The sequence below is a fragment of the Macaca nemestrina genome, chromosome 11 (assembly GCF_043159975.1).
Source record: "Macaca nemestrina isolate mMacNem1 chromosome 11, mMacNem.hap1, whole genome shotgun sequence".
NCBI classification, from domain to species: Eukaryota; Metazoa; Chordata; class Mammalia; order Primates; family Cercopithecidae; genus Macaca; species Macaca nemestrina.
In genome coordinates this window covers 59,390,535-59,407,606 of record NC_092135.1, presented here as the reverse complement: position 1 = coordinate 59,407,606, position 17,072 = coordinate 59,390,535, and the positions used below count along the sequence as shown (strand labels likewise).

The 17,072-nt window shown below is 36.2% G+C and overlaps 1 protein-coding gene across 3 annotated transcripts in view; it reads right to left on the bottom strand.

Annotated features, from left to right (window-relative positions):
- Positions 1-17,072, bottom strand: part of LOC105483348 (solute carrier family 4 member 10) — a 452,662-nt gene that overhangs the window by 401,243 nt on the left and 34,347 nt on the right. For all 3 annotated transcript variants that reach the window (XM_011744188.2, XM_024793282.2, XM_011744189.3), the window contains exon 2: positions 1,757-1,885. The gene's annotated coding sequence lies outside the window, so the exon portion shown is untranslated. The remainder of the gene's footprint in view (positions 1-1,756; positions 1,886-17,072) is intronic.

Genomic DNA, 17,072 nt, shown 5'->3' with positions numbered 1-17,072 from the left:
TCTATCTTCATGTACAATTTTGGCTCCTGTTGAAGAGCTATTGGGACTCACTGGCAGGTTAGCTCCAGAAAAAAAAAATGTGACAAAAAGTGGGTTTGGAAGGAGTCCTTGTCCTTTGGCATCTGTCTGATGGCACCGCTTGCCGCAATCTCAGTCAGGATTCTCCTACATTCTAATCTAATAGTCTGCTTCTTAGCTTTAAGGTCCTCATTCACTTAAATTGTCAAAAGGGGCTTCTCTTGGTAATATTTCCTTTCCACTTTAAAGATATTAAGAGAGAACAACAGAGCTTTCTCAAGAAATTCAATACTTTTAAGGCCTAAAGCAGGGGTGATCACAAAGATAGGGATGCTAGCCCTCAAAAAATATAATGCAATATTCAGCAAAAGAGACAAAGAATAATATAGGAAAAATGAGAAACAGCTGAGTTAACAAGTGAGCAGCTATCATACCCCAAGATGTCACTGCTCCACTTGACTCTGGGGTCAGAAAACCAGAAATCAAGGATGATGCCAAGGTTTTTGGCCTGAGAAAGTTGAAGGATGGCATTTCCATTGCCTGAGACAGATGAGTACTGAGAACTTATATGTAGAAACAAAAAAGTTGTTGGGGACTTTCACAAGAGCTGTTCAACAGAGTGAGAGAGGACAATTTAAGAGACAATAGGATGAGAGAAATTGGAGTATCAACAACTGTACTCCAGAAGATTGGAAAAGAGGAACAAAGAAAGAATTAGGGCAGGAGGCAGAGGGAGAAATGGGCTCAGAAAGAGAAAATAGTTATTGTTTACTTTGCAATCTACACAAGTAAAATGAAAATATGTAGATTATCTTGTTTTCTCAGGTTGTTTCACCATATCCTATTTGTGTTTCTTTTTACTTCCCTGTGAATAGCAAGTTAATATAACAATTACTATTGGACTAGTTCAAGTCAAATTACAACAATGTAACAATAATGTCTCAAAATACTTCAAGAACAAGTACAAAATTAGCAGCAAATCATTTTTAGCAGCAAATCTTTTTTTTTCCACTAGAACATCCACTGGGAAAAGAGTTTAGTAGTATAATCAGCAATAAATAAGAGTTATTTCCTTTATTAAAAATGCCTGGTTACATAAGAAGGACACAAATATTTTTAAACTGTATCATGGTATCAGTTCTCTCATCATGAAATTTTAATTCCTGTGGTCCAGTAGACATAGATCTGCTGGAGACAGGAAGCAAAGAATGCCATTCAGCTGAATGAATGAACGAACCATTATGGTAAACCAAGTATAATTCCCAGAGTCAGGTCAGGACATCAGGGATAACAACAATGCAGCTCTCTTCATGAAAGCATGGAAGATTTTTTAGGTGTGTTTTTCCACCAAGAGGGAAAACAGATAGTGATTTGGGACTTCATTCAAAAGATTCCACTACCATCTATGTTCTATGATTGTATAGACTAAATCTGTCTTGTTCCCTGTTTTCCCAGGGTCTATCATGCTGCTGAATGCATAATAGGAATTCAATAAAATTTCTCAATAAGTGAATGAAAGCATGCAAAATCAGTTAAATGAATAAATGAGTGAATGCCACCTTAACTCTATGGAACTATAATAGATGATAAATCACAGGCATACTCAAGAGTCTCATCTGATAAATTGCTTCTATAATAAATAACCACCACAACTTATTCATACCGCAAATATAGAACACTTTAAAGACTACCCATATGGTATCTATTTTGTTTATCCAAAGAAGATATTATTACTGACCTCATTGATATGCCTGGTGAAGAAAAACTTAATTTGGCCTTGTTCATTTTATAAAACTAGCATGGGGGGTTCCATCAGTTGCTGTTCTTAAGAATAAGACATATTTTGAGAGAATCATCATGAGGAAATCTGTGAAGTCACGATAAATATGAATGTTAGTGTTGAAGATTCAGATGTGTAATGTTTAAACAATGTAAACTGAATTCATCTTTAGCCTGACTGTGCCCTGCTAGAACAAGAGAAAGATGTCCTACATATCCATTCATGTTAACCACATAGTGTTATTTATGAATAAATAACACAGACTTTTAGAAGTATAATATTCAGTATTTCCATCTTCTTGTCTGAGTAATGGAGATTCAACCATACCTGTGGGTGTGGATGAGAATTCCTCTGAAAGAATTCTGTCAGCCATCATGGGGCAGGCTTTGGAGTGGGCATGAAAAGGAGTTTCTTTGAAATAATAGTTGAGGACTTAGGACTCTGGGTCTGGGATTCCTATAGATTTTCTTTGGTGGGAACTGAGCTTGCCCTGACACGTAATGCCACATGGGAGCAAATTAATATGAGGAAACATAGCTTGGAGAATTATGAGACTGTCTTTATTCATCACTACATCCCTGGAATAACAATGATTGAGAGTATGGACAGCTGGTAGGGTTCATAAAGAGCCAATAAGACAGATTAATGGAACATATTAAAATTCCTTTGGTAGTCTCACACATTAACTCGGTGAAGGAAACTAGTAGAAAAAAACTTAACTAACCTATCTATGGGACGAAAATTTGTAGTCATATTTTGGATCTCATACTTAAAATGTATTGTTTTGCCAATCATGAAGATCAGTCCTTTCCTTCTAGAAAATGTCACACCTAACCTTTCATTCAGCCAGACTTACTGGGTCAGGGATGGGCATCTGATCCCATGTGTACCAATCAGTATCAGTGCTCTTTCCCTGCATTCTTCCACTTGATATGAGACAGATAGTCTCCCAACCTCTCTAATGGAGGAAATTTTAAGTTTTAGAGCAGGTGGAGACCATGTCTCTCACTAGAAGAAAAATCCCTGAGGGACAATGAATCTAAATCACAGAAAATAACTGAGAAGAAATGTAATAAGTGACAAATAATAATTATTGCTGAGATCTAGACACAGTCCAGCACTTCCTGTGGTTTGATCACCAAAGCCAATAATCCTTTTTCCTAAGCTAATGGAAACTGGATATCCATCTCTTACAATCAGAAGAATCCTGCCTAACAGAGGCATTAAAGGAAAGTGTCACTTCATTTTATTGCCACAGACTGGAAAGGTCTAGAAACATGCTGATTACATTTTTATAGGAAAACTGAAACTCAAAGAACTTAAGTGTCTTGCCCCCCCCCCAACCCCCGGTCAAAATGACCAGCAAACAATTCTGATTCCAAAGCCAATCCCCCTTCATTAACTATTACCCTATGAAAAAAATTCTGTAGTATGGGCATCTTGATAGTTCTGGAATATTTATAAAACATATTGCAACTGATGGGTTTGGAGTTTGAAGAACTACATTATCTAGCAAATGGGCTAATCTTACAAAACTGATTAAGTTTCTATTCAATGTAATTTTCTAATAAAGGATTGGCAGTACACATCATACTTGACCTGGAAGCTTTTTAATAAATACTTATTACTTGTTTTTCATTCTGGAAGCTTTTTATTCTCAACAAATAGTTATTCTTTTCATATTCCTCAAATACTTATTTAGTGTGATAACTCTGCACAAAGATAAAACACTAAACCTTTCTCAATTTATTCTCCCCAAAAAATAAAAAATAAACAAAACCAGTGCTCTGTGCCTATGAGCCACTTGGGAATCTTGTTAAATGTAGATTCTAGTTTAGTAGGTGTGAAATGGGACCTGAGAATCTGTACTTCTCAAAAGACCTCTGGTAATGGCAATACTGCTGGTATACAAGCTACATTGTGACAAGCCAAGTTGTAGATCCTCTGGGAAATAAAGCAATTAACGCATGCCAGATTTTTACCCTATGCCAGATTCCTCTGCCTCCAGATCTTTGAATGGCTTGCTACTTCTCACCACTCAGGTCTCAAGCTGAAAGTCAGTCCTCAGAGAGGTATTCTCTGAACACTCTCTAAACAACCCAAATCTGAATTTGCATTACTCATTTTTTTATTTACTATCTGTTTCTTCCCAGAAAAATATAAGCTCCACTTCCACTTCCAGCCATTATGAAGTAACAGTGACCCAATTTACCCTACTGCATGAAACTATTAATACATAACACCTGGACAAAATATATGAAACAATGGTTTTTGGACATTTGACATAAAGGAATGCATAACAGTAATCCCTGAATGCAAAAAACAAACTGAGCTCTCTGAGTGCCCCAGTTGCTGTGCCTGTAGTACAAGAAAAGGAAATCCAGACAGAATTTGATGCTCTTCTTGAGTTGAAGAGATGAAGCTGGGAGTCCAGACAGGCCCAGGTTTAACAAAGCAGATACCAAAGAGGAGAGAGATGCACAGAGAGAGAGATATGCAAAGGATCTCTCCAGTCTTCAGCTCCGTAATGCTTAATACTGGTATATGAAGAAACTACTTGAATTGGGGTGGAGATGGGGCATAGAAGAAATCACTTGTACAGAGCAAAGGAAGCAAAGGAATTATCATAATCCTCAGGACTCAAGCAGCGCCAGGAATACTAATGTTCCCATCAGTCCAGTGGAAAACCCTGCAAATCACAGGACATTGGCTAGACTACTCAGAAATTTATTGCCTCAGGAATAAGGAAAATGAGGCCTAGTTTAAAGGCTTCTCTGTTTCTAACTAACCAAGCCTAATGGCAATGTTTGAAAAGATCAAGCTACTTCCAAGTAACTTAACAGTATCATGAAAAAAAAGAAACAAGCTCAGGAATATTTATAGGAACAAAAGAATTTTCAGTACTCAATAGCGTACAATGCACAATTAGTCTAGTAACTAATAAAAACTTATCTGGCATACATACTGCCTAAAGCAATTTATAGATTCAATGCTATCTCTATCAAACAACCAATTACATTCTTCACAAAACTAGAAAAAAACTAATCTAAAATTCATTTGGAACAAAAAGAAAGCCCAAATAACCAAGGCAATCCTAAGCAAAAAGAAAAAAGCTGGAAGCATCACGCTACCTGACTTCAAACTCTACTACAAGGCTACAATAACCAAAACAGCATGGTACTAGTATAAAAACAAACACATAGACCAATGGAACAGAATAAAGAGCCCAGAAATAAGGTCACACCCCCTACAACCATCTGATCTTCAACAAAGCTGAAAAAAAAAAAAAAAAGACGGGGGAAAGGATGCCCTGTTAAATAAATGTTGCTGTAGCCATATGCAGAAGATTGAAACTAGATCCCTCCCTTATATCATATACAAAAGTTAACTCAAGATGGATTAAAAACTTAAATATAAAACTCAAAACTATAAAAACCATAGAACACAACCTAGGTAATATCATTCTGGACATAGGAACGGGCAAATATTTCATGACAAAGACACCAAAAGCAATTGCAACAAAAGCAAAAAATGGCAAATGGAGTCTAATTAAACTGAAGAGCTTCTGTGCAGCAAAAGAAACTATCAACAGAGTAAAAAGACAACCTACAGAATGGGAGAAAAATTTTGCAAACTCTGCATCTAACAAAGGTCTAGTATTCAGCATCCATGAGTCACTTAAATAAAAAAAAAAAAATTAAAAAGTGGGCAAAGGACATGAACAGACACTTCTCAAAAGAAGACATACATGTGGCCAACAATCATATGACAAAAAGTTCAACATCACTGATCATTATAGAAATGTAAACCAAAACTACAACGAGATAGGATCTCACACCAGTCAGAATGGCTATTACTAAAAAGTAAAAAAAAAAAAAAAAAAAAAAAAAAAAAAAGAAAACAGGCACTGGTGAGGTTTTGGAGAAAAAGGAAAACTTATACACTGTTCATGGGAGTGTAAATTAGTTGAGCCATTGTAGAATACAGTGTGGTGACTCCTCAAAGACCTAAAGACAGAAATACCATTCAACCCAGCAATCCCATTACTGAGTATATACCTGAAGGAATAGAAATCATTCTATTACAAAGACACTTGTATGCATATGTTCACTGCAGAACTAGTCACAATAGCAAAAACATGTAAACCACATAAATGTCCATCAATGGTAGACTGGATAAAGAAAATGTGGTACATATACACCATGGAATACTATGCAACCATAAAAAAGAATGAGATCATGTTCTTTGCAGGGACATGGATGGAGCTGGAGGCCATTATCCTTAGCAAACAAATGCAAGAACAGAAAACCAAATACTGCATGTTCTTATTTATAAGTGGAAGCTCAATGATGAGAACACATGGACACAGGGAGGGGAACAACACAAACTGGGGCCTTTCAGAAGGTGGAGGGTGAGCAGAGAGGGAGAGGATCAGGAAAAACAAGCAATGGGGGTACTTGGCTTAATACCTGGGTGATGAAATAATCTATATGACAAACCCCCATGACACAAGTTTACCTATGTAACAAACCTGCACTTGTACCTCTGAACTTAAAATAAAAGTTAAAACAAACAAATTAAAGAATATGCAAATAATGGAAGAGACATTCCATGTTCATGAATCAGAAGACTTTGTTAAGATGTCTTCTTGTTAAGACGGCAAATGTTACATCTTATAAATCTAAGGCAATAAATCTAATTGACTTCTTTTAGACAGAAATTTTAAGGCAATTTCTATCAAACTCCCAGGAGGCTTTTTTGGCAGAAATTGACAAGGCAAACCTAAAATTCATATGAAAATGCAAAGGAAACAGAATATCTAAAACAGAATATCTAAAATAACACAAGTAGTTTGGGGCATGAATACATCTTATCTTAATCTTAAAGCTCACTCTAAAGCTACACTAATCAAGATAATGTGGTACTGGCATAAGAAGATAGATAGATAGATAGATAGATAGATAGATAGATAGATAGATAGATAGATAGATAGATAGATAGATAGACAGACAGACAGACAGACAGACAGACAGACAGACAAGCCCAGGAGTAAAGTAAACCTTCACATTATACACAACACATACTTCTTATAAGGTGCAAGACAGTTCAATGGGGAAAAGAGGGTGTTTTCAACAAATCATTCTAAAACAATTAGTTATCTACATGCAAAAGGACTAATTTGAACCCTTGCCTTATGCCATACGCAGAAATTAATGAAAAATAAATCATGGACCTATGTGTAAGAACTGAAACTACAAAACTTCTTAGAAGAAAACATAAGGGTAAATCTTCATGACTTTTGGTTAAGCAACAATTTTTAGACAGGACATCAAAAGAAAAAATAATAAAAAGAAATGTAAACTTTTTGTGTTTCAAAAGACACTATCAAGCAAATAAAAAGACATGATCTAGACAGAAAACATTTGCAAATTATAGATCTTATAAGGGACTCATCTATAATCCATAAAGAACTCCTAAAACTCAATAAGAAAGGACAAAATATTTGAATCGATATATTTACCTCCAAAAAAAGATATGCTAACAGCCAGTAAGCACATTAAAAGATGTTCAACATCACTAGTCATTAGGAAAGTACAAATCAAAACCACAATGACATACCAGTTCACATCCTCTAGAATGGCTATAATCAGAAAGACTGATAATAAGGGTTGGAAGGCTATGGAGAAATTGGAGAACCCTATATTGCTATTGGGACTGTAAAATGGTGCAGGCACCTTGAAAAAGTCTGGCAATTTCTTAAAATGTTAAACATAAATTTACTATATAACCCAGCAATTTCAATTTCACTCCAAGGTATACATCCAGAATTTTACCAACCTAGGTAAGACAATTAGGTATTTCCCCCAAAGTGAAAACATCTATCCACAAAAAGAATGGTATCCAAATATTAATAGTAGCACAATTCATAGTAGGCAAAGGGTGGAAACAACACAAATGCCAGACAGTAACTGATACATTATAAACAAAAAGGGGTATTACAACGTAATACTTTTTTATAATAAAAAATGAGGAAGTACTGATACACAGTACAACATGAATGAACCTCAGAAACATTATGCTAAGTGAAAGAAGTCACATACAAAAGACCACATGCTGTATGATTCTACTTATACAAAACATCCAGTAAATTCAAATCTAGAGACAAAAAGTAGATAAGTGATTGCCTAAGACAGGGTGGGAATGACCGCAAATAAAAATGAGGTTTCTTTTCAGGGTGATGGAAACATTCTAAAGTTAGAATGTGGGGGTGGTTGCACAGCCCTTTAAATACACTAAAAATCATTGAATTGTATTCTTAAAAGTGGTAAATGTATGGATGCAAATTATACCCCAATAAAACTTTCAATAAAAAGCAAAGACAAATATAAAATAGATCTGACAAAATACAAAACCTTAAGGAGGTTATCAAATGACCATCACTACAAGAAATTAACTTAAAGTGAACTACTCAAAAAGAAGGAAAAATATCAGATGGAAAAGTAGATCTACACAAAGAATCAAAGTACTGGGAATGGTCAATATGTGGTATGTGTAAAACAAGCTTTTTCTTATTTTTTAAAACTTTTAACAGGTAACTGTTTAAAGCAAAAATATTATCAGTGTCGTATGGAGTTTATAACATAGGCAGTAATAAATATATGACAAAACTAGCACAAAAGAGAATAAAAGGAAATGGAAGTACACCATTCATTGTAGGTTCTTATCCAATACGTCAAGTGAAAAAAATATTATTAGAAAGTAGACTGAGGCATGTTAAAATATAATCTGTAAATGCTTAAGCAAACACTAAAAACAAAACAAAAAGCATAGTTTAACAGTCAATAAAACATAAAATGTCATCATAAAAATTACACACTCTAAAAGAATACAGGAAAAAGAAAGGGAATGAATAGGTCAAATAGAAAAAAAATAGCAAGGTGGTTTAGGTATACTCCTCCATATCAATTACACATTTATTATAAGGTATTTTGTTAATCTGTTACATACAATTTCCTCCCTTATTCCCGGCTTTTTTATTCTAAAATATGCCCAGCACATAGCAGACGAGTAATAAATATTATGTCGAATGACAGCTGAATGATTTGAAGAATGGCCTACGGATAAATACAAATTTGAAAGCCACTCATATGGTTTTCTGAGAGTTATCTTTTAAGAATGTGGCTCCTTTCTGGGATGAAATAATAAAATATATAATTAAGAAAGAATTATTGATTTTGTGAACTGTCAAAAAATCTTTAACTTCTGTCTCAGACAAACTTCAGAAATATGAATTTTTAAATCCAACCAGGCAAAAAAAATTAAAAAGCAAAGGAATATATATTCCCAGTAGTATTTAGAATGTGGCCTTATATGCTGTGGGCACCTTCTCTATTCCTGCTAGACTGTCATTATTTTCCACTTCTATTAATACCAACAAGTATTATAAAAACCAAAACTTGAGACTGGCATTTGGTTTAATGGGAAGCTTATGAAAATCATCACCTTTTATCAAAAGCATGCTTCAAAATGAAAGTCAGCTATTGCCTTTTTGGTTCCTATGAATTATCTGTCTAGATTAAAGTATCTGCCTTAATAGTACTTCATTATCTTGTTCTGCTAACTTGTCTGCCTAGTTTCTGGTCTTCTGCTTTCCCCTAATGTTCAATTGGTTTATCTATAAACCTGAATTCTGTTTGCCTCCCTGGTTTCAGATTCACTTCTTCACCTGGAGTCTCAATTCATATCTGACTCAAAAATTCCGATTATCTGCCTCTAGGCACATTATCTAGTATACCCAAATGCTAAGCTATCCCAGTCTCAATTCTGTTCTGCTCCCTGCTGCTTAAGCCCAAATGAATACTCTGAAACTTGTACCCTAAAATCCATAAAGAAATGAAGTCAGTTTAGCATTATGTATCTATATACAAATTACATTTATATTAAGACTAGAAACAAGTATTCAAGAACACTGAGCTAGAGTCAACAATCATTTTCTGTCACACACAGTTGAAAACCAACTGTACTCTCATACAGCCTGGTTTAAATAACCCAAATTTTGTTAGCACTCATCTCAGTTGTTTTAGCTAGATCTCAAATGGATATATTAGTATATGCTAGAGAAGTGTACAGATTGCTGCATGTGCCATGTATACCTTATATATATACTATCATCTCTTGAAATTATTATGTGTGTCAATTAACAAAAGCTAAGGGAAAATATCAATTGGAAAACATATTTTAATCTGATTACAAGATTTTATTTTTGGTTTACATGTAAAAGCCATACATACTTTAATATGTAATAACTCTCTGGGAAATACTTGGGCTCCAGTAAGATTTAGTGACTCTAAGTGTTTACATATTTCTACTTTTCAGCACAAGTTTGTGATAATATATAAACCATACTTTGAATGTTATGTGTAGTGTTCAGCATTTTACACAGTAAGTTCACTTCCTGTTAAAAACATTAAAAATATTATTTTAATTTTTCATTTAGCAAGTACAATATTCATTAAGCAACTCTCAAATAGTTAATATGAAAGCATATGGATCAGTACACTACTAAACTATGAGAAATTAAATGTTATAACCCCAAGTATTGCTTTATGAATAACACTTTAAATGTACGTTCCCCTTTAACATAAAATAAATGAATAGGCAACTCAGACCTAATGAAATAATCATATTTATAATTCAGCATAATAAGAGTTTTTTTATTTGGCTACAGCTTATATAATACTATAGAGCATATTTGTTAATCTCATTTAGTGAGACCCAGAGACTATTTACTATACAAAACACAATTTTTTAAAGCACAATTTAAAGATTAGGATGAAGAGAAAAAAGTGGCTAATTCATCCCAATAAATTTTATAAGAAGTTCAGGCATCTTACAATCAGAATACTCTATTGAGGTAAAAGTCATATAACATAAAAGACACCATTTTAGTCATCTTAAAGTGCATATTCAGTGGCATTGAGAACATTCACAATGTTGTGCAACCATCCACCAATATCCAGTTCCAGAACATTTTCCCCGCCCCAAAAGAAAGCCCATGCCCATTCATCAGTCAGTCACTCCTCATTCACCCCAAACCCCATGCCCTAGCAACCAGTAACCTTTCTGCCTCTACGAATCTGCCTATTCTGGATATTTCCTACAAATGGAATCATACCGTATGTGGCCTTTTGTGACTGGCTTCTTTCAGTTAGCATGCAGTTTTCAAGCTTCATTCTTGTTGTAGCATGAATTAGTACTTCATTCCTTCGTATGCCTGAATGATATTGTGTTGAATACATATACTGTATTTTGCTTAGCCACCCATCTCTTGATAGACATTGCAGTTGTTTCCACTTTTTGGATATTGTGAATAGTGCTATGAACATTCATTTATAAGATTTTGTTTGAACATCTGTTTTCATTTCATATGATTGTTTACCAAGGAGTGGAATTGCTGGATCATATGGTAACTATAAGTAGGGCTTTTTGAGGAATTGCCAAACTGTTATCCACAGAAACTGCATGATTTTATATTCCCACCAGCAATGTATGAGGGTTACAATTTCTCCACATCTGCACCAACACTTGTTATTTGCCATTTTTTAAATTATAGCCATCCTAGCAGTGGAAAATGACATCTCACTGTGGTCTTGATTTACATTTCTGTAGTGACTGATGACTGGCCCATTGTACAACTTCTTGGAAGAAATGTCTATTTATGACTTTACTCGTTTTAAAAACTGGGTTGTCATTTTGTTGTTGGGTAGTTAGTGTTTTAACATATTCTGTATACTAGTTCCTTATCTGATAGAGGATTTGCAAATATTATCTCTGATTCAGTGGGTTGTCTTTTACTTTCTTGATAGTGTCCTTTCATGAACAAAAGTTTCTTAATGTTGATGAAGACCAATTTGTTTTTTCCTTGTGTTGCTTGTGTTTTTGTTGTGATATCTAAGTAGCCAAAGCAAAACACTAGGTCGTGACATTTACTCCTATATTTTCCTCTAAGAGTCGTATAATTTAGCTCTTACCTTTAGGTCTTTGATTAACTTTAAGTTAATTTTGTATATGGTATGAAATAAGAGTCAAACTCATTCTTTTGGGTGGGTGCAGTGGCTCATGCTTGTAATCTCAGACCTTTTGAAGGCCAAAGGTGGGTGGATCACTTGAGTCCAGGAGTTCAAAACCAGCCTGGGCAACATGATGAAATCCTGTCTCTACCAAAAAAACAAACAAACAAACAATCATTCTTTTTATCAGAAACATTTTTATTGAGATCATGTTCATATAACATAAAATTCACCATTTTTAACTTTTAAAATAGTTTTTAGCATATTCACACTGTTGTGCAACTACAGCACTAATTCTGGAAAATTCCATCACCACAAAAAGAAGTCCCTCTCCTAATCACTGGCAACTACTAATCTCTAATTTTGTTTCTGTCTCTGTGGATTTGCCTATTCTGGACATTCCATATAAATGGAATCATACAATATATGGCCTTGTGTCTGGCTTCTTTTATTTAGTATAATGTTTTCAAGGTCATCCATGTTGTAGTGTATAGCTATTTCATTTCCTTTTTATCAGTGAATAACATAGCATTACATGGATATACTACATTATATTAAATAATCAATTAATGAACACTTCGGTTGTTTCCACTTTTTGGCTGTTTTGAATAATGCTGTTATGAGAATTTGCAGACAAGCTTTTAGCTAAAGATGTATTTTCCTTTGGCGAGGGTATATCTAAGAGTAGAATTGCTGGGTCATATGGTAAGTCTACATTTAATTTTTGAGAAACTGTCAAACTATTGTTCAAACTGGCTCCATCAGTTTAAGTTACCACCAGTAATACATGAGGATTAAATTTCTCAAGAGTTAAATATGTGGCTATCTGGTTGCCCCAGCATATTTATTGAAAAGACTATTCTTTCTCTATTGAATGATTTTGACACACTTGGTCATCTTGTCAAATAGCCATATACGTATGAGTGAGTCTATTTCTACACTCCCAATTTATTACATTTGTATATACATATGTCTATTCTTATATTAGTACCACATTGTTTTGATTTCTGTAGCTCTGTAGTAAATTTGAAATGTGAAAGTATGGGTCCTCCAACTTGGTTTTTTTCAAGACTGTTTAGGATATTTAGAATTCCTTGTAATTCTATATGAATTTGAGGATCAGTCTTTCCATAAATGCAAAAAAGGCTATTGAAATTTTGATAGGGATTGCAATGAATTGTAAAGATCACTTTGGAAAGTATTGCTATAGTAACAATATTGTCTTGCTCAAAAGTATTTCATTGAAATGAGAGAAAATACATAAGAAAAAGAATAAATCTGTAACCATGTTACAAAACAGGAAAGAATGAATGAGAATGGATGAGAAAATGTGAGGGTGAGAATGGATGAGAAATGTGAGGATTTTCTGGAAGCTAAAAGCTAATAGGATCAGAAAAAGAGAGCAATCAGAACAGAAAAACCACAACCAAAGTAGGTATGGCTGAGAGCTACTGAGAAGGTAGCATCCTTAAAGATTTTCAAGAAAAATTCTGGGTTAACAATCCGAGCAAAAGCTGACTGTAGACAAGCCAGCATTTCTCAAACCTGAATATGAACGCAATGCACTTATTTCTTATTAAGTATGGTTCTTACTAAAATACAAATTCTGAGGTGAGACCTGAAATCCTGCAGTCCTAAAAAGTTCCTCCCATGTGATAGGAATGCTACTGGTTCACATATAACACTTTAAGTCTAATCCAGTGCACATTAAATCCAGTGCACATTAAAATCACCTGGGGAGCTTTTTAAAAAATTCCTCTTTGCGGGTCACAGGCATTACCATTTAAATCAGAATATAGAAAGATAGGAACCAGGCATAGGTATTTTTTAAAGACCCAAGGTGATTCCAAAGTGCAGCACAATTTGAGAACCACTAGACAAATCAACAGTAAATTTAAAGACTGTCTGATACATGCTGAGTAAGATACACTCTTCTCATCTCCCTTCTTGTGACACAAGGCGATTTTCACTGTGATAAAGCTATGATAGTTCTTTAAACAAAGTGGAGATCCACCAGATTAGTAGGGGCAGGAAGAAAGGAGAAGGCATGGCTCCTAATCTGTATATAACAGCTGGAGAGAGATCCAAAGCAGAAACCGAGAAAGTGGCTCCAAATCATGACAAAGATTTGGAAAGAGGTACACACTCGAAAATGAAAGACCTTAAAATGCTTCATCTCCAGAGAAAAGCCTTCTTTGTTAATACTTCCTTGCCCACTCTCCAGCAACATATATGACTGCAATTGATCTTGATGAACATATTTGTAACACACTACTGACAAAAAAAATTAGTATCTAATCTAAAATAAAAAAGAACTGCTAAAAGAGCAAAACCCAATTTATTTAAAAAAAAAAAAAAAAAAGGCCGGGCGCGGTGGCTCAAGCCTGTAATCCTAGCACTTTGGGAGGCCGAGACGGGCGGATCACGAGGTCAGGAGATCGAGACCATCCTGGCTAACACGGTGAAACCCCGTCTCTACTAAAAATACAAGAAAATTAGCCGGGCGAGGTGGCAGGCACCTGTAGTCCCAGCTACTCGGGAGGCTGAGGCAGGAGAATGGCGTGAACCCGGGGGGGCGGAGCTTGCAGTGAGCCGAGATCGCGCCACTGCACTCCAGCCTGGGGCACAGAGCAAGACTCCGTCTCAAAAAAAAAAAAAAAAAAAATTGGCAAAATCCAGGAATTTCTCCAAAAATGAAACACAAATGGCCTGTAAATATAAGAAAAGCTGCTCAGCCTTGCTAGTAATCAAGAGAATGCAAAATAAAACAAGGTACAATTTCATATCCACAACATTGGCAAGAAAAGATTTAATGGAAATTACCAAGTGCTGGGAAGAATATGAAGCAACAGGAATTTTCATTCTTTACTGCTGACTATGGAAACTGACACAATCATTTTGGAAAACAGTGTAGCTTTACCTAGTAAAACTGAACTTCTTAATATCTTATAATCCCACATTCCATCGTTAAGAATATGCCTTATGGATCCTGAGCAAGATGGTGGAATAGGAACAGCTCCAGCCTCCAGCTCCCAGCGCAAGTGACACAGAAGACAGGTGATTTCTGCATTTTCAACTGAGGTACCAGGTTCATCTCACTGGGGAGTGCCAGACAATCAGTGCTGCTCAGCAGCTGCAGCCTGACCAGCGAGAGCTGAAGCAGGGCAGGGCATCCCCTCACCTGGGAAGCGCAAGGGGGAAGGGAATCCCTTTTCCTAGCCAAGGGAAACTGAGACATACAACATATGGAAAATTGGGTAACTCCTACTCTAATACTGTGCTTTACCAAGGGTCTTAGCAAATGGCACACCAGGAGATTATATCCCACACCTGGACCAGAGGGTGCCACATCCACGGAGCCTCCCTCATTGCTAGCACAGCAGTCTGAGATCTAACTGCAAGGCAGCAGCGAGGCTGGGGGAGGGGCGCCCGCCATAGCTGAGGCTTAAATGGGTAAACAAAGCTGCCAGGAAGCTCGAACTGGGTGGAGCCCACCGCAGTTCAAGGAGGCCTGCCTGCCTCTGTAGACTCCACCTCTGGGGACAGGGCATAGCTAAACAAAAAGCAGCAGAAACCTCTGCAGATGTAAATGACCCTGTCTGTCAGCTTTGAAGAGAGCAGTGGGTCTCCCAGCATGGAGGTTGAGATCTGAGAAGAGACAGACTGTATGCTCAAGTGGGTCCCTGATCCTTGAGTAACCTAACTGGGAGACATACCCCACTAGGTGCAGACCGACACCTCACACCTCACATAGTTGGGCACACCTCTGAAACGAAATTTCCAGAGCAAGAATCAGACAGCAACACTCGCTGTTCAGCAATATGCTATCTTCTGCATCCTCAGCTGCTGATACCCAGGCAAACAGGGTCTGGAGTGGACCTCAAGCAAACTGCAACAGACCTGCAGTTGAGAGTCCTGACTGTTAGAAGGAAAACTAACAAACAGAAAGGACACCCACACCAAAACCCCATCAGTACGTCACCATCATCAAAGACAAAAGGCAGATAAAACCACAAAGATGGGGAAAAAGCAGGGCAGAAAAGCTGGAAATTCAAAAAATCAGAGCGCATCTCCCCCTCCAAAGGAACTCACCTCATCGCCAGCAACAGATCAAAGCTGGACGGAGAATGACTTTGACGAGTTGAGAGAAGAAGGCTTCAGTCGATCAAACTTCTCAGAGCTAAAGGAGGAACTACGTACCCAGCACAAAGAAACTAAAAATCTTGAAAAAGAATGGAAGAATGGATAATTAGAATAATCAATGCAGAGAAGGCCATAAATGAACTGATAGAGATAAAAACTATGACACAAGAATTACGTAACAAATGCACAAGCTTCAGTAACTGACTTGATCAACTGGAAGAAAATGTATCAATGATTGAAGATAAAATGAATGAAATGAAGCGAGAAGAGAAGTCTAGAGAAAAAAGAGGAAAAAGAAATGAACAAAGCCTCCAAGAAATATGGGATTATTTGAAAAGACCAAATCTACATCTGATTGGTGTGCCTGAAAGTGAGGGGGGAAAATGGAACCAAGTTGGAAAACATTCTGCAGGATATCATTCAGGAGAACTTCCCCAACCTAGTAAGACAGGCCAACATTCAAATTCAGGATATACAGAGAATGCCACAAAGATACTCCTCAAGAAGAGCAACTCCAAGATACATAATTGTCAGATTCATCAAAGTTGAAATGAAGGAAAAAATCTTAAGGGCAGCCAGAGAGAAAGGTCGGGTTACACACAAAGGGAAGCCCATCAGACTAATAGCATATCTCTGGGCAGAAACTCTACAAGTCAGAAGAGACTGGGGGCCAATATTCAATATCATTAAAGAAAAGAATTTTCAACCCAGAATTTCATATCCAGCCAAACTAAGTTTCATAATTGAAGGAGAAATAAAATCCTTTACAGACAAGCAAATGCTTAGAGATTTTGTCACTATCAGGCCTGCCCTACAAGAGATCCTGAAGGAGGCACTAACCATGGAAAGGAACAACCAGTACCAGCCATTGGAAAAACATGCCAAAAGGTAAAGACCATCAATGCTAGGAAGAAACCGCATCAACTAACGAGTAAAATAACCAGCTATTATCACAATGACAGGATCAGGTTCACAGATAACAATAATAACCTTAAATGTAAATGGACTAAATGGTCCAATTAAAAGACACAGACTGGCAAATTGGATAAAGAGTCAAGACC